The sequence below is a fragment of the Rhinolophus sinicus genome, linkage group LG10 (genome assembly GCF_036562045.2).
Source record: "Rhinolophus sinicus isolate RSC01 linkage group LG10, ASM3656204v1, whole genome shotgun sequence".
Taxonomy (NCBI): Eukaryota; Metazoa; Chordata; class Mammalia; order Chiroptera; family Rhinolophidae; genus Rhinolophus; species Rhinolophus sinicus.
This window is the reverse complement of record NC_133759.1, coordinates 106,074,767-106,102,333: the sequence shown is the minus strand read 5'-3', so window position 1 is coordinate 106,102,333 and position 27,567 is coordinate 106,074,767. Positions and strand designations below refer to the sequence as shown.

Here is a 27,567-nt window from a genome sequence, read left to right as displayed (position 1 = left end):
TCAGAAAAGCTAATTACAGTTCTCAACACAGATGTCCACACAAAAACATTTTACAGGGATATTTTCAGACATCTGTGGTGTGTGTGTGTGTGTGTGTGTGTGTGTGTGTGTGTGAGAGAGAGAGAGAGAGAGAGAGAGAGAGAGAGACAGAGAGAGACAGAGAGAGAGAGACAGAGACAGAGAGAGCCAGAGAGACAGAGAGACAGAGAGACAGAGAGAGCCAGAGAGACAGAGAGACAGAGAGACAGAGACAGAGAATGCAGAAAGTGAAAGGCATGAATGGCAAAAAGCTTCCGGGAGCAGAGGGTCTTAAAGGTGTTTAGATGTTGGGGTCCCTCAGGTCGTGGGCTCCTCACAGAGCGTTGTGAAGAAGGGGTATCTGGACCAGGACTGACATTGTTGGCAGAAATGTGACCAGTCATTTTATGTTGCTTGTAAAGCTTAAATATAGTTCATTTGCAGGCGATGAAATATAATGAGTTATAAAAAGAACGGTCAAATTCAGCCCAATCGGCTTTTCCCAAGTTTTCTCATTAATGTTGATTTGCTGTGTTTGCATCCCATATGTCACAGTCTCACTAAAAACTGGCACGAAGGGTAAGCAGAAAACTCTATGGATGAGGCACATTGTCCCCAGTTCACATTCGGCTTTTTCATGCGGTCTCGTTAGCAGTGCGGCCTCCACAGTCACCTGACTTTGAGACCCCAGCCCAGTGCTTCCCTCCACCAACCGGGACTCAGAATAATAATAAGAACAGTAATTATTATTACCCCCTGGTTCCCTTCCCTGACTGTCTGCTGTGTGAGGCCCCGACAGTTCTGAATGTCCTCCGCCCCTGAGAAGCTGCTGTCCCCTCAGGCTTTCATTCAAGCATCACGGCACAAGGGAAATATCTGAGAAGTCCCCAGCCCGAAAGGACAGAGGCACTCAAGGACTTGTGTTCGAGTTGTCACAGAGGGAGGGGACCTGGGGACAGCTTCACTGTGGAGCTACAGGCACTTGTCCTGTGCAGGCCCCAGTGAAGATGTCATAGCAGGGAGATGAGCGCAGCAAAGTAAACAGGGCGACAACACAGCCCTATGGCCCCACATTTCATGCAGCAGCAGGTAGCATGGTAGCACAGCTCCAGCCCAGCTGGCGCCTAATTTGTAGCAAGTGAGTGCATTTCTAATGGGGCTCGCTTGGGTCCCATCTCTCCAAACACCCATTTTGCTCCGTCTTTTCCTGCTAATCAGGGTCCCTGGGGAGCAGCTCAGCAATTACGACTCCCCCACCACATTGGGGCTCTTCTTCCTCCTTACCCCAGTCCTCTGGGCCTTTGTCTGTAGCCACAAAGCTTCCAGCAGCTGCTTCGCCACTGTTCTGTGGCTGTACAGCTTTCCCCTAAGTATACAGTCGGTGCTGTGCAGAATGATTTTAGAGGGTACATGGGTGAACATTTATAGACTCAAACTTATTTAATGTGTGCCATGGACCAACCTATAACCCCCTCAAACTCATATGTTAAAGCCCTAACCCTCACTGTGACTGTATTTGGAGACAGAGCCGTTAAAGAGGGAATTACAGTTAACTGAGGTCATTAGGGTGGCGCCCTCATCCAATAGGACCAGGATCGCTGTAAGAACACGCGAGACACCAGCAATGTGCACCCTCAGAGGACAGGCCAAGTTTAGACACATCAGGAGGAGATGGCTGCGTATAAGCAAAGAGAGACGCCTCGCCAGACACCGACCCTGCCAACACCTTGATCTTGGACTTCCAGCCTCCATACCCGTAAGCAAATGAATTTCTGTTAGTTAAGCCACCCTGTCAGTGGTACTTGCTTATGGCAGCCCCAGAGACTGATACAACGTGTACCAGGGAAAAATAGATCCTTGGGACATCAAAATGCAATCTCACAGATGATACCTCAGGACGAGGCTTCATTTTCTAAGATGAAGAAATATGTTAAATAACAGAGCTTGGAGGGACAAGAAATAGCAACAATAATTCTAGAGGTGTTCGTCCACTTATTGAAGATTAGATGGCACCGGCTGAGGGGAAAGGTGGAATAAGGCCGCCCCGAGTTTGACGTTTAGCTTTGCCTCTCGTTGTCTGTGTGAGTTTGGGAAAGTCAGCTTCTCTGAAGTCGGGTGCCCATTGGGCAAAAGCAGGCAACAGAACTTTATGTTTTGATTTTCTTTTAGTGTGTCTGTCAGTTCCATGGGCTGTGAGCACGTCCAGGACCAGGCCAGGTCTGTGTCACATCCATGTTCCTGGGGCCCCGCCCAGGACCTGCCACTCGTGGGACGGCAAGTGGGGAGGAAGGCCACACTGTGTGCCCTTGGGACAATCATTCCGTTTATCTGAAACTTGAGTCCTCGTCTCTGAAACATCCATGTCAAGGTCTTGTTTTGTTTGGGGAATTAAATGAAGCAATCCCTGGACACTACTTAGCACAGTACAGAACAAATGTTTATCATTGTTATTAGTTCTGTATAAATGATAGTTGAATAAAACAGTGTATGTTTAGTCAAATGGAGAGATGAGTAGTTAGTGGATAAGTGGGGGGGGGTGGCGGGGTGGATGGATGGTTTTTTAAATCAATGAGTGTATGTATGTGTGTATTTGTAAGTGAATGAGTTGGCGGATGGATGGATGGATGGATGGATGGATGGATGGATGGATGGATGGATGGATGAAAAAACTTTTTGAATGAAGAGTGGTTAAGTAGGATGTGTGGGTAGATGGGCAAATGGATAGGCTGTGGCTGACCCATTTGAACCATCACCTGCTTTTTGCACAGCAAAAAATGACCAGAACATTAAAGATAGAGAGTGAAGGTGGCCTTGGGAATAAGAGTTTTAGTTAACTGCTATGTGGCAGTTTGAGACCGTTCTCCCTTTTAAATGGAAAGCCTGATATGAGATCATTGACAGCCTTCTTTTCTAAAAAAGAACATTTTGTTTTTCAATTACAGTTGGCACGCAATATTATATCAGTTTCAGGTGTACAACCGAGTCGTGAGACATTTATATAACTTACGGAGGGATCGTCCCGATAAATCCAGCACCCATCTGACACCATAGTTACTACCATACTGGCTGTATTCCCCACGCTATAATCGACAGCCCCGTGACTATTTTGTAACCACCAATTTGTACCTCTGAATCCCCTCCCCCTTCACTCATCCCCTCAACTCTCCTCCTCCCCCCCACAATCCAGGGGCCATCAAAATGTTCTCTGTAGCTATGAGCTTGTCTCTGTTTTGATTGTTCGTTTATCCTGTTCTCTAGATTCCACATATTGGTAAAATTATATGGCATTTATCTTGCTCTGTCTGGCTTACTCCACTCAGCACAATTCCCTGTAGTTCCATCCAGGTAGCTGCAGATGGCAGATTTCATTCTTTTTTATGGCTGTCTTCCTCTTAAAGACACAGAAGGGAGAGGGTTGCTTTATGTCAGGCGCTTTGTCGTCTCCAGATTTCCTGGCCGTTTCACTCCCCCTCTCAGAAGCCCATTTACTCCTAATCTGATTAGCAAAAACTCTTGGAGCCCAATCAGACCTGGCCTCCAGGTATAGCCTTATTTGCAGACAAGCCCTGGGTAATCTATCATACCGATTTAATTACCAAGTGTCATCCTGGAGACAATGAACCTTTCTGTGCAGTCAGGCAGGTTTCTAGTCAGGCTGGGAAACTGCCAAGAAAGCACTTGCCACAGGAGTTTCGTCACAGGCTCTAGTTCCTTTAAAATAATCTAGTAATTGTCTCAGAGTCTCCAAAAGGGCCAGGTTCTCGGAGCGGCCAGGTGTTTGTGGCTTCATCCAAACAGCCTTGCTGGATTGTCAGAGCGTCCAATGGGGGCCGTGCTACAGATCAGCTCTCAGGAGCCCGTAGAGTTAAAATAAAAATGTGGGCCATTACCCACACCTGTTCTCTCTCTCTCTTCTTCCTTTCCTTTTCCCCCATTTCAGGGATAATTCATGGAGCTGAGGCTTTGGTCTTTCTATGGAGACTCCCATTTCTCATTCCTCTCTGCTTTTCCCTCTGCGTCAGAGGTTACCACGGACCGTACCCAGGGACTGACCTTGGAAGCAGGCAGAGCAGAGCAGGCTTCCAGGTAGAGCTCTGGGCTGGTTACTTAATGCCCCTGAATCTCTGTTTCCCTGTCTCTAAAACGGGCCCAATAAACCCTTGCCCATAAGCTTGCTTTAAGAATACAGTGAAATTATATGTGCCTTACTTGCCTCTTTGTTCATATTAAAACCTTGCAAAAAGGTTTAACTGCATGGTGCCATTCAGTCAATATTTTTTAAACACCAACCACGTGTAAAGAACTGGGCCAGACACAGGAGATGCAAATGGTGCCCCAATGTCTTCCTTCTGTGAAGTGGCTCTTGTGCTACTATGAAGTGACCAGCCAACAAGCTACGGCAGAAAATGGAAAGACAGAAGATTGGTCTTTTATGATATTGTCAGGCCACGGCCCCAAGCCTGCCCTGCCCGCCTCCAGTCTTTTTGTCTGAGGAAAATCAATCCCATATACGCTTAAGCTCCTGCTAGGCAGGTACTGTTACTTGCATCGCATAGCTTTCTTAAGTCAGACATCCACGACTGCCAATACTAAGTGATGCTTTTACGGCACAGTGGGAAACTCCAGCTAACAGTAGGCCACTAACACCAGCCTCAGACCAGACGGAGCCACACACGGGGCTCAACTGACCGAGTGGTTCTGGGCTTCGTCCCACATTTCTATCTCATGACGAATGTGCACCTGATTCCACATTTGTTCCTTCTCTGCTTCATATTCAAGACTATTTGGGACCTTGGTTTAATTACCGATTAGTCAGGACCACAGCAAGCTACAGATGGCAAACTCAAGGGTTTACCTGCAGAGGCGATTTACAGAGGGGCAGGCGGGGTTAACAGAACCCACAGAGGCTGATCCCGCTCCTCTGACTTGCACCCCCGGGCCCACGGATGCAAGAGACGGGAACGGTGTTCGTCACGCCTGGAGACAGCTGTGGACGCAAAGAAGGGCCGTGGGACAAGAGCTGTGGCAGTAGACACAGGCAAACAGCGGTGAAGTAGGAAGCACGTGAGGAGGGAAGGGAATACCCAACCTCTCCTTGCTCTGGCCAGAGCTTCCCATTGGCTGACCCCATAGGAAGCCGAGGGACCAGGGAAGGGAGGGAAGCGGGCCCGGGGGTGGGAACAAACAGACGGTGACTAGCATGATGGCCTTTGTTCTTTTCGCCTTAGAGCCTCCTGATCGTGCCACACTAGGAACATAGCTGCCACCGACAGTACAAATGTAATACTTTGTACCTGCTTTGTGGCAGGCTACAAACCAAGGCTGCGCCATTTCGTACCTCACAAAGTCCCACCACAGCTCTACGAGAGAGGCGCTCTTAGTGTCCCGATGTTATAGACAAGAAGCCACATCTCCATGGCTCCCATTTCTGCCCAGCCATCCCTCATAGTGGTCCCCACCCAAAAAAAGTATGCACAGTAAGATTCAGGGAGGGGGGACACAGATTGTCCCCGACACCCTTGCTGTACAGATGGCCCAAGGCATGAAACTGGGCTGTCTGGAGATACACCCCATCACAGTGGCCCAAACCCCTTAGGACAGCAAAGTATCTTGAGTGTTCAAGCCATTACTGATTTAAAATCTTGCCAAGTGCCTGTGTGTCACGAAAGCGTTGACATTTTGGCCCACATGAATGACTGCTGTGTGGGCATCCATCACCTTTCTTCTCCATGAGCCCCATGGCCTGAGACGCTCCCAGAGGAAGCCGGCCCCTGAAGACAGCTCCTTTAGGCTTTTGGGGGGTATTGTTTGTCACTTTATCTATTTATTTTTGACAAATGCGTTTACGACTTCCTTTCACCTGACTTTAAAGAGCTATTTTCTGTTCCTTAAATAACCTGCGTGAGCTAATTAGTAACTCATAAAGAAAATGAAATCGTGTGAAATTAGGCAGAGCGAATTACTCATGCCTGTGTTTCGTGCTGTCACCTTCCAATGGCATCTCCATTTGAGGGGGAGAGAAAACAATAATGAGAGTGTGACAAAGTCCCCCCTCCTCCCCTTCCCACAATATAATCCCATTTACTATCGTGGTGAAACTATGCAGTGGTAGCCCAGCAACATAACAATTACGATCATTGCAATCATGGTCACAACCAGTGGGGTTTGGTTTGGTTTGGTTTCTTTACTGAAAAGAGTAAAAGGTGGTAATACTTCTCCCAATCCACCGTTCTCTACTTATCTGAAAACTGCTTATTGAGAATCCTACTGTGTGGCAACTGCTGATTGTTTTGGAAAACTTGGCCCAGGCAATGTCACCTCCAGGAAGCCTCTCCCAAACCAAGCTTCTTACCACACAGCCTGGAATTTACCTGCTGTCCCCCCACAGAACCCCAAGCTTCCTGATGGCCAGGGTCCCGTCTCATTCACCCACTCCACCTCACCAAGGGCCTGGCTTCTTTCTCACCACCCACAAGGGCTTGAAAAATAGATAAAGAATAAACATGTGAATAGAAGTGATACAAGAAATTGAAAGTAAGCTTAATGATTGATTCATTCAATAAATAGCTATTGAGCCTCTGACGTGCCAGGCAGTCCTCTAGATGCTTGGGGAGCATTCTGTCTGCCAGGGAGCAAGACAGAAAAAAAAAATCTCTGCCTTCTTGAAGCTCACAGTCTAGCCAGAGGAAACAGAAAATAAACACAGGAAAAAGGAGAATGCTGAGTATGTTAGAAAGTGTTAAGTACCATGGAAAAACCCCACGGTTCAGGGAAGGGCTTTGGAGTGATAGAAGGGGGATTGCAATGGAGGGAGTGGGCTTGTGGGCCTCACCAAGCCTTCCCTGCGTGAGCAAGGACTCGAGGACACCATGTGAGGGGGATGCCAGTCAAAAAGTATGTAACCCACAAAACCACATATTTTGCAGCCTTCGCAATAATTGTTATATAGATCTCTATTTCGTAGGAAAATATTCATTTTAAGTAAAAAATAAAAAGATACAAAATGACTTACATTTTTTTCTCAAAGGATCGATGGCAAAACTATCTGAAAGGATTATACCAAAATATTAACAATGGTTATTTCTGAATGGCAGGAATATGTGTTTTAATTTTTTAACATTGTTTTTCACATTTACATCTTTTATCCATCCAAAATTGATTTTCATGTGAAGAAGGATTTTGATTTCATTTTTCCCATAGGGATAAAAACTGTCACAACACTAATTATTGGATAATTCTACAATGCCCACTCTGTCATAGGTCAAGTTGTCATGCAACTTGTAGGAGACCTCTGGGTATCCACTTCCTCTGTGCTTTTCCACTGGTCTATTTGTCTATCTCTTGGAATATCAAACTACGTTGCTGTTTGATAGGGCAAGTCCCCCCATCCCGTTATTCTTCAGAAACTACTTTGCTATTTTTTGGCACTTTGCCTTTTCACTTTAGAATCAGCTTGTCAATGTCCATGAAAAATTATATTGGTATCTTGATGGGTGAAACATCAAATCTAGAGATCAAGTTGGGCAAAATTGATATCTTTATAATATCTTCAATAAAGTATAATTGTCTACCTATTTTATACATAAAGATCTGGCATATCATTTTAGACATTTTAGACTTTTGTAAGCGTCAGTTTTTAAATTTAAAATTTCTAACTGTTGCTGGTATATATAAATGCAATCGACTCTATATTTTGGTGGTATATCCAACAATCTTGCTAAACATTTTCATTAATAATTTGTACATAAATTCCTTTGAATTTTCTAAGTGGACATTTATGTATATCAGCTATGGACATTGAATTTTTTCTTTTCTATTTCTCATAGCTGTCATGTCTCTTCCTTCAGCATAAAACTGAGTAGTAGTGGAGACAGCAGTGTTCCTTGTTTTATTCCAGATAAAAAAGGAATGCTTTTAACATTTCACGGTGAAGTAGAATATTTTCAGTCATTTTTTTAGTGTTCTTGTTTAGTTTTTGCTTATTGTGATTTATATAAACTTTATCAGGCTTCCATAAAAGCTTTGTTTTGTCTTTAATCATGAATAGTGGCTAATGTTTGTCGATTTCTTCTCCTGTATCTAATATGAATGATCAGATGATTTTTTTCTCCTTTAATCTGTTAATCTGCTAATTTACATAAATAGGTTTTCTAATGCTGAATCAACCTTGCTTTCCTGAAACAGAACCAACCTAATCATGGTATATTATCTTTTTTATCCATTATTGAATTCAGTTTTCTAATATTTGGTTTAGGAATTTTTCAGTTACATTCTTGAATTAGATTGGTCCACATTTTGTTTTTCAATATTGTTTCTGTCTGGTATCAAGTTTGTAATGACTTCAGAAAGTGTTTTCTCTTTTTTTCTCTGAATTTGTATGAAGTTTGAAATTATCTATTCTTCCAATGTTAAGTAGAATTTGTTGTTTTATTTATGAGAAAAATTTAATTTTACCATCAACTCCCATAATAATTAAACCATTCAGGTTTTCTATTTTTCTTGAGTCAGTTTTAATATTTTATATTATGCCCGCTTTTAAATTTAATTAAGATAAAGTTATTCATAGGTTCTCTTACTCTTTTTTATTTTTAAAATCCCTGCTGAATCTGCATTTAAGTCTATTTTCCCATTTTTAATACTTTTAAAAATTTGAGTCACTGCCTTATTTGAGATTTCTCAATATTGCTAGAAGACAATATTTTTAGAGTTTACGAAAAAACAGCTTTGGGTTTTATTACACCTCTTTATCTTTGTTTTCTCTCTTATTTTACTTTTGCTTTTATTTTTATATGCCATTCTTTCTAATTGCTTTGAGTTTATTTTCTTGTGCTTTTCCCTAACTTCTTAAGTTGGACACTTAACTCATTCCTCCCCACCCCATCTCATTTACTTCTTTTCTAATATAATCATTTAAGGCTATAAAATTCCTTCTAAAAAACAATTTAACTGCATTCCACATTTTGTTATATAACATTGTTATTATCACTCAGTTCTAAGTATTTTTTTAATTGTCTTTATGAGGTTGTCTTTAAGTCATGAGTTATTCAGAAGTTTATTTTTAAATTCTACCTGTTCTTGGGTTTTATTTTGTAGGCCAGGAATATCAAATTCTGAGAGACATCTGCTGTCACTCTCCCCTGCCACAGCTACACCTCAACTGACAATTGAGCCCAGCCTCTGTCCCACTGAGCCCAGAAACCTTCCCCACACAGCACTCCAGGCAGCTACAGCCAATCGGAGAGGAAACATTTAGATGGAGACTATTGAACAGCCCTGCTGTAGGCTGGGGAGGCCATCCTGTGGACATGAGCTGCCAGGCTCATATTTGTGCTTAAGGAAAGTTACTCTGATCTTGAGACAATAAAAACTACCAACTTTCCCTGCCTCGGGACATTTTACTTTCAATCACAAGGGTACCAATGCATCGATTTAACTCACGGGCATTTATTGAGCACTTACTATGTTTAAGGCAGCTGGGTCTGAAGAACGACCAGGAAGGCTGCGCTGTCCTCCAGGCGTTTCCAGTCTGCCAGGGAATACGAAGGCTTTTGTTCAGAGAGCCTGATGGGGCATTCCTTGTGCCTGGCACGGCTTTGCATGTGCGATCTCATTTCTCAACATCTCTGGGAGGCAGCTGGTGTTACTTCTATTTCACAGATGATGAAACAAGACATAGAGAAATGAAGTAGCTTGCCCAAGGCTGCCCGGCCAGGATCAGAGCTGAAATCCAAAGCTACTTCGCTGCTGCCTCTTTGGAAAAGATTACAAGGTTTTTATTTTTTATTTTTCTCTCCCATTTTATCCACCTGCTCAGCAATTGGAGAGTTGGAGGAGAATTGATGGCTGTGCAGTCAGTTAGTTTCTCTACCTCGAAAAGTACATCCAATCTTCAAACTGCCCTAAGTTACATTATGGCTAGCTGCCTGCAGAATTTTGCTTTGGGGGCCTGTGGTCTGTTTTCGTTATCTCTTCAGGAGGCTTTGGCCAACCAAGCAGAATCCTTATCTCACAGCTTTAGGGTTTTGAAAAAAATGTGTTCTTGTTATGCCTAGTGTCCTTCCCTGGGGGCCTGTGTGACACAGTAACCATGGCTTCCCCCCCTGTTTCTCTCTAATTCCTACTGCCCAAGGCACACAGGCCGCCAGAAGTCTAGTGTGTTATGAGTCAGGCCATTAGAGCTGGACACTTGCTATGTTACCCCACAGTTCTCACGGCCAGGACACCGGCTATACATGGCTGGCTACACGTAAGTCACGTACGTGACTGACACCTATTATCCCATTTCATCTTTAATGATTCGATCAAGGGTTATTATCACCATCTGACCCAGGATGGAAGACTCAGGGAGTACACACAACTTACCCAAGGTCACACAGCCATTAGCGGGCAGAACTGAGATTTACACCTTGGTCTGTCTGACTTTGTCTTCTTTTAAAGTAAAGACATATGTTCGTACAGCATATGCTCCTTCTGTTTCTGCAGATGTAAGGGGAAATAGCAGGGAGATAATGGTACCCAGTAGGTGTGTCCTCACACACCGATGGGTTTGTCCTAGCTGGAAGAACAAATATGCTATACAGCCACTGCTGTAGCTATGATAAGATTTGTCTTCAGTCTTGCTAATCAAAGCATGGCCCTCAAACCAGTAGCCTCCGCTTTGCCTGGAAGCTTGTTAACAAATGCAAATTCTCAGGTCCCATTGCATATCTACTGTATTTTTACAAATCCCAGGTGATGTGTATATACACTAAATTTTAAGATCTCTATGAGATGCCGGAAAGCCCATTAAATTAATTTTTTCCCATTTATATCCAGCTCTTTACTTGTGTATCAACACAGCCTGTAGGTCTAACCCATGTCTACATCTCAAAAATCCCAGCCTGTCCTTTGGGAATAAAATCCCAACTCAAGAGGATGATACTTCCTATTAGCTGGTTAGAGTCGTGTTTTTATTTTCTCTTTCCCTTTCTTATCAATGTTAATGAAAGGAAGGGAGAGGGGAGAAAAGAGGGAGGGAGGAAGGAAGAACAGAACAGAAATCCGTGAGTGTTTTGGCATTCTGGGCTGTGAGTGCAGCTCAGAGCTCGGTGTAGGGAAGCATCCCCTGGGGGCCATTAGACCAAACAAAGCCTGGATGGAATTTGACAGGGGAACCTAGAGTAGCTGTATCATTTGGAAACATTCAAGCATCCTGAGCTTGTCATGTCAGAGGCAGCAGGGAGGTTTCCACTCTGAAGAACGGAGGAGGCACTCCAACACTCCCAGGTAGATATTTGACTGGAGCACACTTTCTAGGGGTGGAGTGGGAGGGGCTTAGCAATCCCAGCTGCAGTTTGGGTTTCACGAATGGTCCAAGCCAGCAGATGCTGAGGGCAGAGACCAGCCCTGGCAGGAGACGACTGAGGCTCTGGTAGGCGTCCCGGTGGCTCCTGCTGACAGCAGAGCTGGGGCTGAGAACTATCAGGGACTCGGCCATGGAGGAGAAGCCCTGAGCTAAGTGTGGGGTGAGCCTGGGCCCCGCACAGAAACACAAGACCCTTCCCTGGCCGTTACTCACACCAGGACGGATTTTGCTGATCTATCCAAGCATGTACTCTTCCTGCCCGGCCCAGACCCCGACTCAGATTCCTTCCCAGCACAGCCCACCATCAGCCACTGCCAAAGGATCCAGGCAGCAGCCCGGAAGCCCACAGAGCCATCAAACCCGGGACGGGTCATCCATTGGCCCACACCGTCCGGTAGCACCATCTGGGATGATGGAAATGTCCGATGCAGGAGCCACGTGCCACATTGTAGCTGTGGAGGTGCTTGAAATGCAGCCAGTGTAACTCAGGAGCTGAATGTGTGCTTTCGTTTCATATTAATCAATGAAAAGTTTAAAACACCACTTTTTGGGGGGAGAGGAGGCTTATGGATGTTAAGCATCTGTCTGGTGAAAAAAAACTCTCCTTTCCTTGCTGATTTACCCGGGCACTTTTTGGTTTTTCTCATTCTTGACCTGCTGTGAGGTGTCAGCATTTCAGCCCTGCAGGACTTGCCAAGCCTTAGCTTGGCATTTAAACGGAAGTTCTGAGACCAGACTGCTGCTTCTGTTCCTTCTCTCTTCAGCCTGACACCGGGGCCCTTCTCTCCCCCGTTTTCAGGTGAGGAAACTGAGGTGCACAAAGGTGAGATGGTTTACCAAGATAAGAGAACGCGTACCTGACAGAGCCTGGTGACTCTCCAGCCCCCTGCTTTCCCCTGGACACTGTATGTCCCATAGCCAAGCTAAGATGGCTCCAGCCCCAGGACAAATGGCCCACACTGGACTGGGGACCACCACCTTCATTTCAGCCAGTCATCAGGTGCCAAAGCAGAGGGACTCCCTGAGCCTCACCATCAGCTTATATTTATCTCCTTGCTAAATTGGATTTCTTTCGGGAAAGGCTGGGGTGGCAGATAAAAGTGATTTTGTGGCCATCCAATTTGGGCCAGTAAAAGTGGACGTCTTTCAGCTTTCCCTTTTAAAACCTGGAGGAAGCACTTACATGCTGAGGCCAATTTATCAGCCTTCAGGAGGCTTTTCTTATGAGTCACTCACAGCCAACATTTTCCCCTTTACGGACGGTTACCTATTGCAACAAACCTCTCCATCGAAGCTCAATGCTGGGCTGAGACTTGGAAAGCGAGGGGGCATGGAAGGGGGGCATCTCACCCCAAGTGAAGAATGAGGGGATCCACAAAGGCACCAGGGAGAGTCAAAAGGGGAAGAGGAGACTGTGTAACAAATGGTGCCGGAACAATTGGACGTCCACGTACAAGAAATAAACATCAACACTCAGCCCACACCTTATGCAAAAGTCAATACAAAATTGATCATGGATTTAAATTTTAAGCCCAAAACTATAAAACATCTAGAAGAAACTGAGAAAATGTCTGTGAACTTGGTTTAGGCAAAGATTTTTATAGCTAGGCCACAACAAGCAAAACCCATAAAAAAAGAATTGATAAAATGGTCTTCGTTAAAAGGAAAAACTTCTGCTCTTCAGAAAATGCTGTTCAGGAAATGAAAAGACAAGCCACAGAATGGGGAAAGGTACCTGTGAAACATATCTGATCAAGAACTTATATCCAAAATGTATAAAGAACCTTTACAACTCATGATGAGAAGATCAGCACCACTCAAAAACGGACAAAAAATGTGAACAGACATTCAAAGTAAAGATACAAATGGCATATAAGCACATGAAAAAATGTTCACCATCATTAGCCATTTGGCAGCCGCACATTGAAACCATAATTTGATACCTCAGCACACCCATTGGAATGGCAAAAGCAAACAAAGAAAAACCCCAATACTGCTATGGTTTGAATGTCTGTGTCCCCTCCCCCCAAACCCCCAATCCCCTCAAATTCATATGTTGAAACCCTAACCCCCAAGGTGATGGTATTAGGAGGTGGGGCGTTTGGGGAGTGATTCGGTCATGAGGGTGAGGCTCTCGTGAATGGGATCAGTGCCCTTACAGACGGAATCCCACAGAGGTCCCTAACCCTTCCGCCCAGTGAGCACCGGAAGTCTGCAGCCCAGAAGACGCCCTCACCCAGCCCTGCTGGCACCTTATCACAGACTCCCAGCCTCCAGGACTGTGAGCAATACATTCCTGGTGCTTCTGTGCCACCCAGTGTGTGGTACTGCGTTAAAGAAGCCCGAACAGACTAAGACAAAAACTACCTAAGAGCAGCCAGTGCTCTCATGCAAGGCTGGCAGGAGTGCAAAACGGTCCATCCTGCCACACTGGAAGAACAGTTTGGCGATTTTTTATCTACAGTACTTACACACCCACTACGCGACCCAGCAATCCAATTCTAGCTATTTACCCAAAAGAAATGAAGATATATGTCCACAAAAGACCTGAGTGCACATGTTCACAGCAGTTTCATTCCTAACCATCAAAAACCCGAAACAACCCAAATACCTCTTAATTGATGTGTAAATTATATATCATTTTATAATTTCTAATTATAAATGTTACTAAACTATAAAAAAGGATCAACTCCTGAGAGATGCCACAATATGAATGATCCTCAGAAAACATTACAAAAGAAGCCAGACACAAAGGTTACGCAGGCTATGATTTGATTTATATGATAATCTGGAGAAAGAATAACACTAGCTCCGAGTGGGCTGGGAGCAAGGGCCAGGGGACGGGGAGGGCCGTGACTACAAAGGGCCATGAGGGAACTTTCTAGGGTGTTGGAAATGTGTATCTGGACGGTGCTGGTGGTTCTGTGACTCTCAATCTTTGTTAAAATGCATCAAATCGCACACTTAAAAAGGAAAAATTGTACTCTTTGTAAATTTTACCTTAATAACCCGACTTTGAACAAAAAGCGTGCCAATTCAAATCCTACTCTTCCCGCCAATGATAATACATGAAAGTGGTAGTGGAGATGAAAGTATCAGCACAGCGACCCCAATTATAGAAAATTATACTGCGGCCCGTGCAATCTACGATCGTGCGCCAAAGACCTGTATTCTCCGAGCACAAAGCCCATGTGACATTGGGTCACCTTTTCCTTATCTTCTGTTTGTATCACCAAAAAAAGACTTTCATTTTCCAAAATGTCCTTTTCCTTGCAAAAGATATTTTATTTTTGTATACTCTTTTCAGTCCACAAAGGAATAGAGGCAGCTTATAAGAACACTTTCAATAAAGTAGAGGCTGTAAATAAAAAACTCAGGGCGAAGGACACGAAACGTCACAAGAGAAAGTCAGGAACAAGGAGGAAGTTGGGGTGTGGATGGATGCACAGATCACGAGTTTCCAACACACTTCCTCATTTAGGCATGAGTTTCCTGATGGCCAAAAGGAGGGCGGTAGACTAATGAGTCAAGTAATTCCTACAGCACATGACCAGAAACCCTCAGTGAGAGCGTTGCAAGGCAACTTGAATGATATCAAGGCAACGCCAACCACCAATGGTACCTCAGCAACATCCCCCATTTCTAACTGGCTTTGGTCTGGGAGAGAGTTAGCTCAGCTGGGAAAGCCAGGGGCAAACATGGCCTCTGCTTTCCCAGCTCTGGTGTCCATATGGCACCACATTGTTGTCCAGGAGGCTTCCTTCCCTCCAGCCAGACTGTCCCTAGGAGAGAAGCAGCCTGGACTCCAGAAAGTGCCCTGGATGAGGAACAAACGAGATTTCAGTCCTGGCCTGAGGGGCTGCATGGCTCTGCACAGTCTGCTCAACGTCCGGTGCCTCCGTGCAATCACCTGTAAATGGATGCCCCCCACCCCCGGGGTTGTTGCACGAATTCAGTTAACAGATGTGAAAGTACTTTGCAAGCTGTGCAAGAAATGCAAGGATGGAGGTCTCCTCCCAGGAGGGAGTACACTTCAGGCTGCACTTGACCTTTCCGGGCTCAGGAAAACAAGGGACTGAGGCTCAAGACAGAATACTCTTAGCACTCAACCTAACCAATGGCAGATCCGTGGGCATTCTCCTCTTCCTGAGGTGGAAACACCCGGCCTTGGATCCAGACCCATCTTTGAGACTAGGAGATGGGGTGAGGGGAGGGCAACTTCCTCTGAGAACGCATAGGGGCCGTGAGCATTGTTTATGTAACTGTAAGCTCTTCGTAACACGCTTTCTATGGCTACATCGAGGAGATAGAACATTTCACTAAATTGTTCCCTTATAGCCGCTCTCCCAGACCCCACTGTTACAAAATCTGTTGCAGCCAGCATCTTCATGCACACAGCTTCTCTGAGGGTGTTTCAATAGGTGACCGGACACAGCAAAAGGATAAGGCAAGTACCTCCTATTATGGGTTGAACTGAGTCACACCCCCTCCCCTAAATGGTGAAGTCCTAACCCCTGTATCTGTGAATGTGACCTTATTTGGAAATAGGGTCTTTGCAGATGATTGAGTTAGGATGAGGTCATTAGGGTGGGTCCTAATCCAGTATGACTGGTGACCTTATAAAAAGGAGAAATTTGGGCACCATGGCAGCCACACATAGAAGGTTGACGACAGCACACACAGGGAGATTGCCATCTACATCCACGGAACGCCTAAGGCCCCCAGAAGCGTGGAGCACATTCTTCCCACAGACCTTAGAGGGAACCAACCCTGCCGACGCCTTGATTTTGGATTTTTAGACTCCAGAACTGTGAGACACTAATCCGCTAGGCTAATCATCCATTTACCACAGTGAAGGGTTGTCGCTGGGACAGGAAGGAGTGTCTTTGGTGGAATTTTGCAAACAGAGACACACAGAAGACAGGGTCCCTTTTCTTCTCTGCACGAGGGGTCTTCCCACGTCTGCAAGTGCTACACCGTGTAGTGAGCGTCCGGGAAGCCGATGGAAGAACAAAGTTCACTGACTGAACTCAGATGGCTGAGTGGAGGATGGAAAAATACGGGTCTTGAACAGGATAACCGAGCTGCTTATCTCCTATGATAACTAGGCAGCCCAGAGAGCTGCCTCACTTCCAGCATTCTTACCAAGTGAGATAATAATAAATTTCCTTATTGTTTAAGACAATTTGAAGTGGAGCCAAAAGTACCCCGAGTCACCGCCTGTCCGAGGACTTAGTAATCCTTAACCAAACCGACTTTTCCTTCCAACAACAGAAAAAGGCGAACTGTCAATATTATACATAGAAGGTTCTATTAGATTTGGGATCAGGGTCTGTATTTGTGTAACAAGTTGGAGAAAAATTGAATTCACCAAAACTCCTCCTAAGGGGCAGCTGTCTTAAAACAATCATTTGCAAATGTTTGAGGTCCTGGCAAAGAATGTGAAGCAGTTGAGCTTCAGCAAAACAGAGGAGATCATATTATCTGTTGCTTGGGAGGACATGAAAGGGTGGAATAAGAGGAAAAGAGAGGCAAGGGAGCCAGGAGATGGCAGAGAACAAGGAACTACATGTGTCACGTCCCACTAGACTCTCCCCCTCACCTTCTCACACCTTCCAACTCCAGTCCAACGTACAAACGTCACAACATGCTAATAAAAACGGACCGCTTGTAGAAACCAGTGACAGAGTTGATTTTGGCCTCCAGGGGATTGTAGGGTAAAGCACCGGCACACAAGAAAGCAAGCGTATGAAGACAGAAAGAACCACAACAAGGAATTTCTCATGAATTGCCCCCAAATCAAGAAGACACGTTTGGTTCTCATGATACTTCAATCCTGGGGCCTGAGTAACAGGGAGCCCAAAGTTATATCTGGGTTACATGACGAGTTATATTACCATTCCTAAGATGTGTTACTGTATCATAAATTACACTGGGCTCTCGGGCCTGATCTCTCCCACAATTTGGACCCCAGGCCATCGGTGAGCTTTGCTTTGAGCACTGCCACTTAACGCTCCTCTGCCTGACTCTGTGGCAATGCAAGCCAGGTGCCCCAGCCCCGTTGGGGAAAGCACCACCTCCAGTAGTCACACCCTCCCATTAGAACCCTGCGCTTTCTCCTTTGCTCGCGGCTCTTTCTTTTCTGCACCCGTGGCAGTGTCACTCCTAGACCTTTCAGGGTTTTGAGGGTTGGAATAAAGCCTTTCCCAAGGAAATGCCTTCCGAGCAGACTTTCCCATCGTGGGCAATCAGAAATTTGCATAAGCAAGCAGTCATTTGTACAGACGAAATGAGCAGTCGCATATGTGCCGATAGGTCCTAATAGGTACCGTATGCTTCAATTACCCGTTTTCCCAGCCCCATGGACTCACTGGCTATTATTAATGTAACAGATGGAGCAATTTAGCACCAGCAAACTCCCCAATGCCACCCTTCCCCTCCTCTTCCCAGACCCACAAGCTTCTGCTGGCATCCTCCCCTTTGTCACTGCAGAATGAATGCCACTGAGCAGAACCCAACACACGCCCTTACTTCTGCTGATAGTTAAACTGCATTTCTGTAATGAGCGCGCCACTCGGGAAACCCCACAGGCCTGCCTTGTTAGGCACCCTCTCCACCAACCAAAGCTGGGTTTCTAAATTGTATCCTCTCAGTGTGAAAGCTGCCTGTTTGGAGTTCTGTCTTTGATGTGTCTGACGTGCAGGGGTAACTGAGGTGTGCTCAGATGACCCAGAGTTCTGATGAAATCCACGGTGGCTGATGCGCCATCGTGGGCATGTGGCTGGAGCTCATCACACTCATGTCAGACCACCAGAGACTCAGAAACCTTTGGAGGTGGAAGCACACAGGAAATTTGGAGGCCAGCAGGTTTCAGCTGATTCCCTGGGAACCCTGGGGGTCATGGAGGTACCAACGGATGGGGGAGGTCTGAGAGGTGGGGACCCTGCACCTCACAGCCCTGCTTTCATCAGACCTCTTCCATTTTTTCCTTTTGGACTTTGTTATTTATTGGACTTTGTTTTCTTATTCATAGGAATGAAACGATCCCACAACTAAAATAAGGTGTAAACACAAACAGGTGATTGGATTTGGCCCTGGCCTTCCAAACTCTTTGACGTTCTTGAAGTGATGGGAGTAAAGGCGGCGGTGGAACCGAGCTATTTCTCACTATCTTGCAGAGCTTCCCGAGCCTGCCTGTTTACTGAAGGCTTCTGAAATGTCAGGGAGGGATCCGTCCGCCCCCAGCTCCCGCTCCCGCCTTCACAGCCATGACTCACAGCCTTTGTGCCTCCAGCACAGACCCCTTTTCCAGAATCCAGATCAGAATTGACACTTGTCCAAACCTCACCTTCTCTTGAAAATCTCAAGGCACCTCGAGCTCAGCGTGTTCCAGCCAAGGGTGGAATGTCCTCCCTGTCAGCTGCTACCCCCACAGGGGGTTCTGGTTTTGGGGTTCCCATCTCAGCACTGGCAGTTTCCTTTACGAAACAAAACCCTGCAAATCACCCTTGACAATGCTCTCTGCCTTTCCTTGTGTATCTGGACCCTCACCAGGACCTGTTGGTTCTCCCTTCTTACTTAACACCTTCATCAGCCATTTGTTCTCTCCGTCTCCTCTGATGTCACCCTCCTCCAAGAGTCACCTTAAGAAGCAAGTGGAGAGTTTCCTACCTGGTCTCTGCTTCCATGCTTTTCTGTCAGCTCTAAACCCCTCCTCACATTTCAACTAAAGTAAATGTGACCGTGTCACTCCTCCACTTAAATTACATCAATGTTGTCACATCTAATAATGAAGAACACAACCTCTACCAGGGCCCAAGGTCTTACAAGGCCTGGCTCCAGCCTCACCTCTCACCACGTGGCTCCTTCTCTCCTGAGCTCCAGCCACTTGGCTTCTGCCAGCTCCTTGTATGTGTCAGGCTCTCCCCACCAAAGGGCCTTGGCCCATGCTGTTCCCTCTGTCTGAATGCTTTTCCTTCCCTTCTCTGACTAGTCAGCTCCTACTCATCCCTCAGAGCCCAGCCCAAGCCCTGCTCCCCCTGGCACTTACCCAGGTCTCTGTCTTCTAGTCCCTCTTGACTCCTATGCCCCTCCTGAGCAGCATTGTGACAATCTGGTTTGCGGACTATTTGCTGAATCTCTAACTCTGTTCTGGACAGTAAAGCTCCATGAGAACAGGGACCACGTCTATGTTTGTTCGTGGCTGTGCCCTGAGCACTCAGCACAGTGCCAGCACGCAGTGGGTGCTCAGTAATACACGTGAGAGGAGGCAAGAGGGAGGGCGATGCTTGCTGAGGCTGGCCATGGCCTGTGTTCTCTGGGATGTCACCTTGACGACCTGATGCTAATGAGGAGCTCCAGACGCACCTTGGTTTAGTGAGGTAATGATCACTCGTGTCCAGTGGTTTTCTTCTGCAGGTGGAATCTTTCAAAAGAAATGGGTACAAAACCAGGAGGGCTCCTTGATGAAGAGTTCAAAGCCTGGTGCCACCGAACCCCTTTATTTCTCCATATTGACTGAACATCTATTGTTTCTTCGGGCTTTTGCATGTATCATCTCAGGTGACCCTCTCAGCAACTGCACAGGTCGGTATATTACCCACTTTTTAATAAAAAAGGAAACTGAGGCTCAGAGAAATTAAGTAAGATGCTCAAAGGCACACAGCAAGAAGGTGAAAAGGCCAGGATTCGAACCCACATCTGTCTCACCCGAAAGCTGGACCAACAGTTCCCTCATCACCCTACAGATGCACAGAGGCTACTTGCCCAAGGTCATGCTGCGAGTAAGTGACAGAGGAGGCAGGATGGAACCTCACCTCTTCAGCACATGTGTATTTTACCATATTCTAATTGCACAAAAGTATGAAAACCATCAGCACTTTAGAGGAGCCTCGAACCAGCCTGAGGGCACGCAGTTAGAAAAGCAAGTCTCCATTGGCAATAGTCATCTAGGTCCCTGAGAAAGCAGAGCCTGAGAGAAAGCTGGGTGCTGAGACTTTATGGGGGATGGGGTACTCCAATGTCAACAAAGTACAATGAGGGAAAACGAAAGGGAGGCAGGGAAAAAGGGAAAGTCAATGCACGCTGGTTAAGTTGGTTCATTCTCCAGCAGGCCACAGCTTCACGAGAGAACAAGCCGTTGCTCAGTCACTTGGAACATTCCAGAAAGGCCGTGTGGGACCACTGTGTCTCAGAAGGTTGCATCAGTGTTGGGAGAGTGACCCAGTTCAACTGCCCATTCTCCCCCTCACTGGGCTCCAACACTCCCCTTCTAGATGGTGTCACGGGACCTCTGCAGCCTCCGTGAGTCTGGCTTGCTAGCATCGGGCTGCACCCCCGACCAGGGGCACGGCGGGCATGCGGGGGGGACCAAGGCCACGGCCAGTTAGATGCTGAGTCACCCACCAGAGACTCTGGACGTAGCCACACGGCCTCCAGCCCTGGCCTCCGCGAGCTCCATACTGAGCTGTCCCTCTGTTAGGAAACAAAGCCACCGCAACCTCTGAAACACAACCCTGCAGCGCTCACCTTTCCCTCGCCCACCGCCACCTGGCTCCTCTCGTGGGGTGTGTACTGGCATCACCATCTAGCGTGAGCAGCTTTGGTCTGGACAAGAGTAAAAGTCCTGAGAAGCTGCTACACACACTGCATCTCAGCCGCGGAGGGGAAGGTCCTCCTTCTCTCTTGGCGAGGAAGGGAGGTGGAACTGGATGACCACCATCTTGCAACCCCTAATGCAATAATGAACTTGGGCATTAATGATGAAAGGCCACTAACCTTGGGAAATGAGACAATCGGATCGCAGCCTGTCCCTGTGACTGCACCACACATGCAGTGGGGCTGCCAAAGCAACACACCCAGGTCTGCGAAGCTTCCAGAGCCAACTGCCAACTTACAGGAAATACAGAAGACAAAGGAACTTGTTACATGCCCCTAAGGAAATGCAATTAGCAAAGTCAAGCCTGTGGGAAACCGAGGACAAATGACTCAGTTCTTTCTGCAGCAATGAATTGCAAGATGATGGGAAAAGAATTTCTAGATTTAAAAAAGTCTCAGGCAACACATGAACTGATTACAGGGTGAATTTTGCTTGGGTCCCACTTAAAACAAACTTTAAAAAAAATGTCTACGACAGTTGGGAGTATAAAAACCGACTAGATGTTTAACAATTTAAGAAATTGCTATTGATTATTTTGAGCTGTGATGATGGTATTGTGATTCTATTTTAAAAGGGTTCCCTCCCCCCCACACACACATAGAAACAGAAAGTAGGATGGTGGTTGCCAGAGGCTGGAGAGAGGGGGAAATGGGGAGTTCTTGATCAAAGGGTTTCGGTTACGCAAAATGAATCCATTCTGGAGATCTGACGCGCAGCATGGTGACACATAGCTAATGATACTGCCTTGTATACTTGAAAGTGGCTAAGAGAGTAAATCTTAAACTAAATCTTCTCAACACACACACAGGATAATGTGGAGGCGGTCGATAAGTTCATCAGCTGGATTGTGGTGATTATTCACACTGTATGCATATCAAATGCCACACCTTAAATATACATGTTTTATACAGCAACGATAGTTCAGTAAAGCTGTTAAAATAAGGCAAAAATGGGAGTTTTGCTTTTGGAGATACATTCTGAAATATTTGCAGATGAAGTGATAGGATGTTTGGGATTCACTTCAAAGCCATCTGGGGTGCAGATGGGTGGGGGTGTAGATGACAAAAGGTTGTTCACAGTTGGAAGTTGTCGGTTGGGTGACGGCTATATCGGAGTTTGATGCGCTATTGTCTCCACTATTTGTGTGTATTTGAAATGGACCACAATTCTGAAAAACTTTGAAAAATAATTGTCTTCCACAAGACTCATTAACAAATATTTTTTCAGCACCTATTCTATGTTGGGCACTATTTTAGGTGCTTGAAATACATTAGAAACAAAACAAAGATTCCTCCTTCCTGGAGCTCACACTGAGGTGGGGGGAGACAGACTCTGAATAATAAATAATAAACCTAGTAAAGAAGCAAATTATATGGTATGTTAAAAATGCTATAGGAAAAACTGCGAACAGACTAAGAGGGGTTGGGAGTTGGGGGTCGGGGCAGTGGGTTGTCGTTTTATACTGAGTGTGAGGGATATTTGTGCAAAGACCTGATGGAGATGAGGGAGTAGCCACTGAATATCTGGGGGAAAGGCATGCCTGGAGGGGGGAATGGCCAGTGCAAACGCCACAGGGGAAAACGTGCCAAGCTCGGGAGCAACAACAAGCAGACCAGTGTGGCCGGAGTGGAGTGAGGTGGAAAAGGAAAAACGCAGTTCAGAGGTACAGGGACCGAGGCAGGATCATGGACGGCCCTGCAGACCCTTGTCAGGACGTTGGCTTTTACCCTGAACAGGACGGGGAGCCACGCAGCGCTCAGAGTAGAGGAAGAGTGTGATCGGACCATGCTTAGAAAGAATCACTTTGGCTGCTGAGCTGAGAGCAGACTAGGCGGGGTCACAGGTGGTAGCAGAAGCCCCCTCTAGGATTCTCCTGTGGTAAGGGGGCTGGTGGTGAAGGGCAAGGTGACAGCAGTGGAGATGGATGGAAGGGCCTGGATACTGGATTGCGTGTGGGATGTGAGAAAGAGAGGAAGCAAGGGAGACTCCAAGGTTCATAGCCAGAGCACCTGGAAAAAGGGCACAACAGCCCTGGACGGCTTATTCTGGGCTTGCTGTGCACCAGAAAAATACGAGTTCTATGTCGACTCCCTCAACTGAGAGGGAGTGACATACAACACCCAGAACTTAGCCACGTCTGCCTTGCGGCCAGGAAATACAGCCACTATTCCAGATACCCAGTGAAACACTGGAGGTTTCATTACTGAAGAAAACAAAGCGAATGGCTATTAGGGTAAGCACATGCAGTCTCTGCCATACCCACCCATCCAATTGCCCAGAGCGGAACCTCGGTCCTTCTCAGCTGCTCCTCCTCAAGTAGTGTCAGTTTTACCTCCGCGATAGAATAGCACTCTGCTTGAAAGCGGGGCTTTGGAGTCAAACAAACCTGAACTTAAATCCCTGTCCTGTCCTTTAATAACCATGTGACCTTACACTTCTACTCTGCGATCCTTTGCATAAGCTTCCCCCCACTTTCCTCACTCTTCCTGTAACACACTCCTAGTCATACCTCAATACCCGATTCAAATGGCCCCACTTTGGGGAAGCCTTCCTTGACTCTGTCAGAGTCATATATATCCACCTTCTTTAGTGGTGGATTCTTCCTTAGGTACTAGGTCTAATCCATTTTGGTACGCCCAGCCCACATGCAACATTCAGAAAATGTTTCTTGTATTTCAACTATTTTCAAATATTTACATGTTTGCATTTAGTGAGAATAAACGGGAGCTATTTTTATATTGTGGTTATTATAATTATTTTGCTGCCATGAGCACAAAAGTGTGTGTGATTGCCTGATTCTTAGTCTATATTTGCAAAGGGACTCCACAGAGTGAAAATTCACCAAAGAAAATCCAGACAGGGAAAGGTCTTTGGAAAGCGGCCACAACAAGAAGGGGTGTTTTTATGGGGGCTGGCCACCTTGTCACAGCTAAATGCGCCTTCATTTGCTGTGTGTGGAGCCCAGAGCATAATCCAGGCACATTTGATAAAAACTTCTGTCTTCTTTCCAAAGCCTTAAATCAAAGAGAAATTTGCTTGCAGCATCAATTCTGAGTCTTAAAAAAGCATCAACAATGGGATTAATTAGGCCTCCCTGGAAATTGTTCAAACAAAGGATTGTGCAGTTCTCCAGGAAGGTCAGGCTTTTCAATCAACAGTTATCGCCTCTTGCAGGCCCAGCTCTGCAGCAGGCAGAGTGCCTTCAGCCCAGGCTCTGAGCTCTCATGGCACTCACCCCACACTTCTGGTTCCCAGGGGAGGGGTCTACGCGGACAGGCTTTCTCCCAGGGGCAGCAGAAGTCCTGCGTCCTGGGACTGGTGGCTCAGGAAAGTCCAGCACAAGCCCTGCCATCACCTCTTTGGGCTTCACTGTTCTCCTCTGCAAAATGGGAGTGATATTCTCCACAGAAGAGCAAGGCTGCCATGAAGGTTAAAACGTGTCTCTGGCACATACCTATCCACTCTCACCCAAATGCTGTACCTCTTTGGCTATCCATTACTTAATATTTTCTCTTAATCAGTACATTTTAGGAGAAAAAGCGATAGTCTTACTTTAAGCAGAAAAACACAAGATTTTTTAATTCACGGTCAAAAACTATTAAAATGTTTTTTATATGTGTGTACCATCAAAAATCACCCCGTTAATCAGCAAGGTATTATGTGAGCCAAGCATTGGGAAAAACTGTGATGTTACCTGAGCAAGAGACACAGAGCGCTGCGTCTTTGTGTGGTTTGGCAATACTCCTCCCCTACGTGTTCCCACCCAGAGTCTCACCACTGTCTGCGGGCAGAGCAGTCTCCTCACCATCTTAAAAGTCCCATGCTGCCTGGCATGCTGATGTTCATGCACACTACACAGGTGAAATGGAGGGAGACACATCCCCTCGTGCCTGGGTCCCAACGCATCATGGAAGGACCTGGGCCCCATGCCACAGCTGTGGCTCAGCCGTGTGCAGCTCTGTCCCATGACTCAGGAACCCCGAAGGAAGCCAGACTGGTTTCTTTTTCCCAGTGTTATTCCAAGTAAACCACAGTATTTCTTCCTTTGGAATTTCTATAATTAGCCTACTAGAACACTATTTTGTTTCCAAACCAACGTATCATCAATTGGAGCCTCTTTGATACAGGTGATAGAAAAATAAATCCTTTCTGGATGCACTTGAGTAAATAATAGGAACTTATCAGCTCACATAACTGAACAGTCCGGAGGCTTCAGGCAAAGCTTGATCCAGGGCGAATATCGTCTGACCAGGATGGGCTTCTCTGACCATGTATTAGCCCCATTTGCTTCTATGGGGCTTCCTTCTCTGCAAGCTCCTCCCCTGTGGTCATAAGTGACTAATATGAGTTCCCAGGGCTCATGTGTCTACATTCAAAGCCAACAGAAATATGTAAGCAAATCCTGGAGTCCGTTTTTAGTAAAAAACAGACACACGCTCACGTCTGAATCAATCAATCGCTGTCACAAAGGGTTATGGCACTTTACTCAGTCCTGGGTCAGTCAATTCCTCCAGAAACACACAAGCTGAAAGTTGAGGAGGAGGTGGCCCCATGGAGGGAAACTGTGGGTGGTTACAAGGAGAGTGAATGGGTGTTGGGGGCAGAAACCACGTGTTCGAGGTATCAGTATTATGTTCAGCTCTTTGTATCAGAAAACCAAAAAGAGGAGGGCTTTAAAAATATAGAAATACATTTAGCAGCATCTCTGGCCTCCTCAAAAAAAAAAAAAAAAACAGATAAAAGAATGAAAAGAATAGAAATACAGTTCTTTCACACATAGAAGAAATATGGGGGTTGGTATTGCAAAGCTAGTGTGACGTCATTAAGAACTTGCATGTAGCTTCCATTCTCAAAGTTACACCCTGGTCTTAGGTGGGTGCTGTAAGTATAGCTGTTACCCTGAGTTGGCAGTAGGAGGCAGTAGATATGTGGGGGGACATGGCAGGCAAATGAGCCCCCTCCAAACTGAGTTAACAACCACTCACGTCTCACAGCCAGACCTAGTTCCTAGGTATGATAGTCTGGGGGAAAAAAGAAAAGTCATCTTTCCCCAAGAAACTGAACATCAAGATTCTGTTAATTACTGAAATCCTTTTAAATATGTGACCTCTGGCTCCAGCTTAGCATATGAGACACGGTTCCGTCTTGTTTCATTTGCTTTTTTTGTTGAAAGCTGTGAAAGCAAGAGCCATGACCTTCTGCATGCTTTATCTTATGTGATGCCTACAGAGCCTGAGGGCGGCATGACTGCTCCCACACATTACAGGTGAGAAAACCAAGTTCACAGAGGTGATGTAACTTGGGCCTCATCACACCAACGGTAAGTACCAGACCTGAGATTTAAACTCCCATCTCCTCATCCCACTAGATCTGTTTCCCCATCACTGCAGCTGGGGTCTCTGAGAACCAGGATGCATAAGAACCACTCACCCCCGGGGTGCAGCCTTGAGTCTCCATAAATGTCTGTTGTGGGCTGCCCGGGCAATGGCAGGCTCAAGGCAGAGACAATAGAAGAGGCAATGGTTGTTATTTGAATAAGAATGAACGCACACACTAACTGAGTCTCCTGAGCAATTCATTCTTAAATCAGACATTGTGTATCAGAGGGGAGGATGCAAGATGGCAGAGTAGATAAACGCTGTGCTTACTGCATCCCATGAACATATCGAAATTACAACTAAATTACAGAACAATCAACCTGGAGAACCATCTGAAGCCTAGCTGAACAGAAGTCCTATAACTAAAAATCATAAGGAAGAAGCCATGTCGAGACTGGTAGGAAGGGCAGAGGCGAGGAATGGGCCCCAAAACTCCATGTGGCGGTTAAGAACCAGGAAGGATATCTTGGCTGTAGAGGTTCGCTGGGGACCCCAGCCCCACACCGGCTTCCCCAGCCCGGAGTACTGGTGCCGGGAAGAAGAGCACCACACATCTGGCTGTGACAAACAGTGGGGTTTCGGACCATCCAGGTGGGACAGAGGCTGTGGGAAACCCAGACGTCCTCTTAAACAGCCTGTGCACAGACTCACTCGCTCGCAGGCACTCACCTTAGGCTTCAGCAGAGGGACAGTGACTCGAGAGGCATCGTAGACATACGAGGGACAGACTGAGGCGTGTGGCTGCAGGAGAGGGTTGGAAGGTAGTCACCGTTTTCCCTGTGTGGGATCCTTCTCCCATGCAGCCAGCAGGTGGATATCATCTTTCCTGGGCTAAGCCCGCCCCCTCACGGCCTAATCTGAATCTGATTGGTCTGGTGAGCTCTGCAGCTCTGTTCTGCTGACTCACTGAGATCCTGCCTCACCCAACGCCATACCACACCAGGCTTTATCAGCAGCTGCACCTCATGGGAGCCTGCAGGTGGCAGCAGGCCCTGGAGTGTCCTGGCTTCTTGCGGAGCTACCCCAGACCTGTACTGGTGGCAGCCAACCTCGGTTCACAACATGGCCTCTCCCACGTGCCTCCAGGTCCAGCACAGGCAACGACCAACTGTGGATCACTTTGTAGCTCCTACCAGGTAGACCCTGGCCAGTCACAGGCAGTGGCTGAC

The 27,567-nt window shown here is 46.4% G+C and overlaps 1 long non-coding RNA gene across 2 annotated transcripts in view; it reads right to left on the bottom strand.

Moving 5' to 3' along the window:
* Positions 1-27,228, bottom strand: part of LOC141567312 (uncharacterized) — a 66,051-nt gene extending 38,823 nt beyond the window's left edge. For both annotated transcript variants that reach the window (XR_012489888.1, XR_012489887.1), the window contains exon 1: positions 27,068-27,228. This is a non-coding gene — a long non-coding RNA (uncharacterized LOC141567312). The remainder of the gene's footprint in view (positions 1-27,067) is intronic.
* Positions 27,229-27,567: the final 339 nt, after the last annotated feature.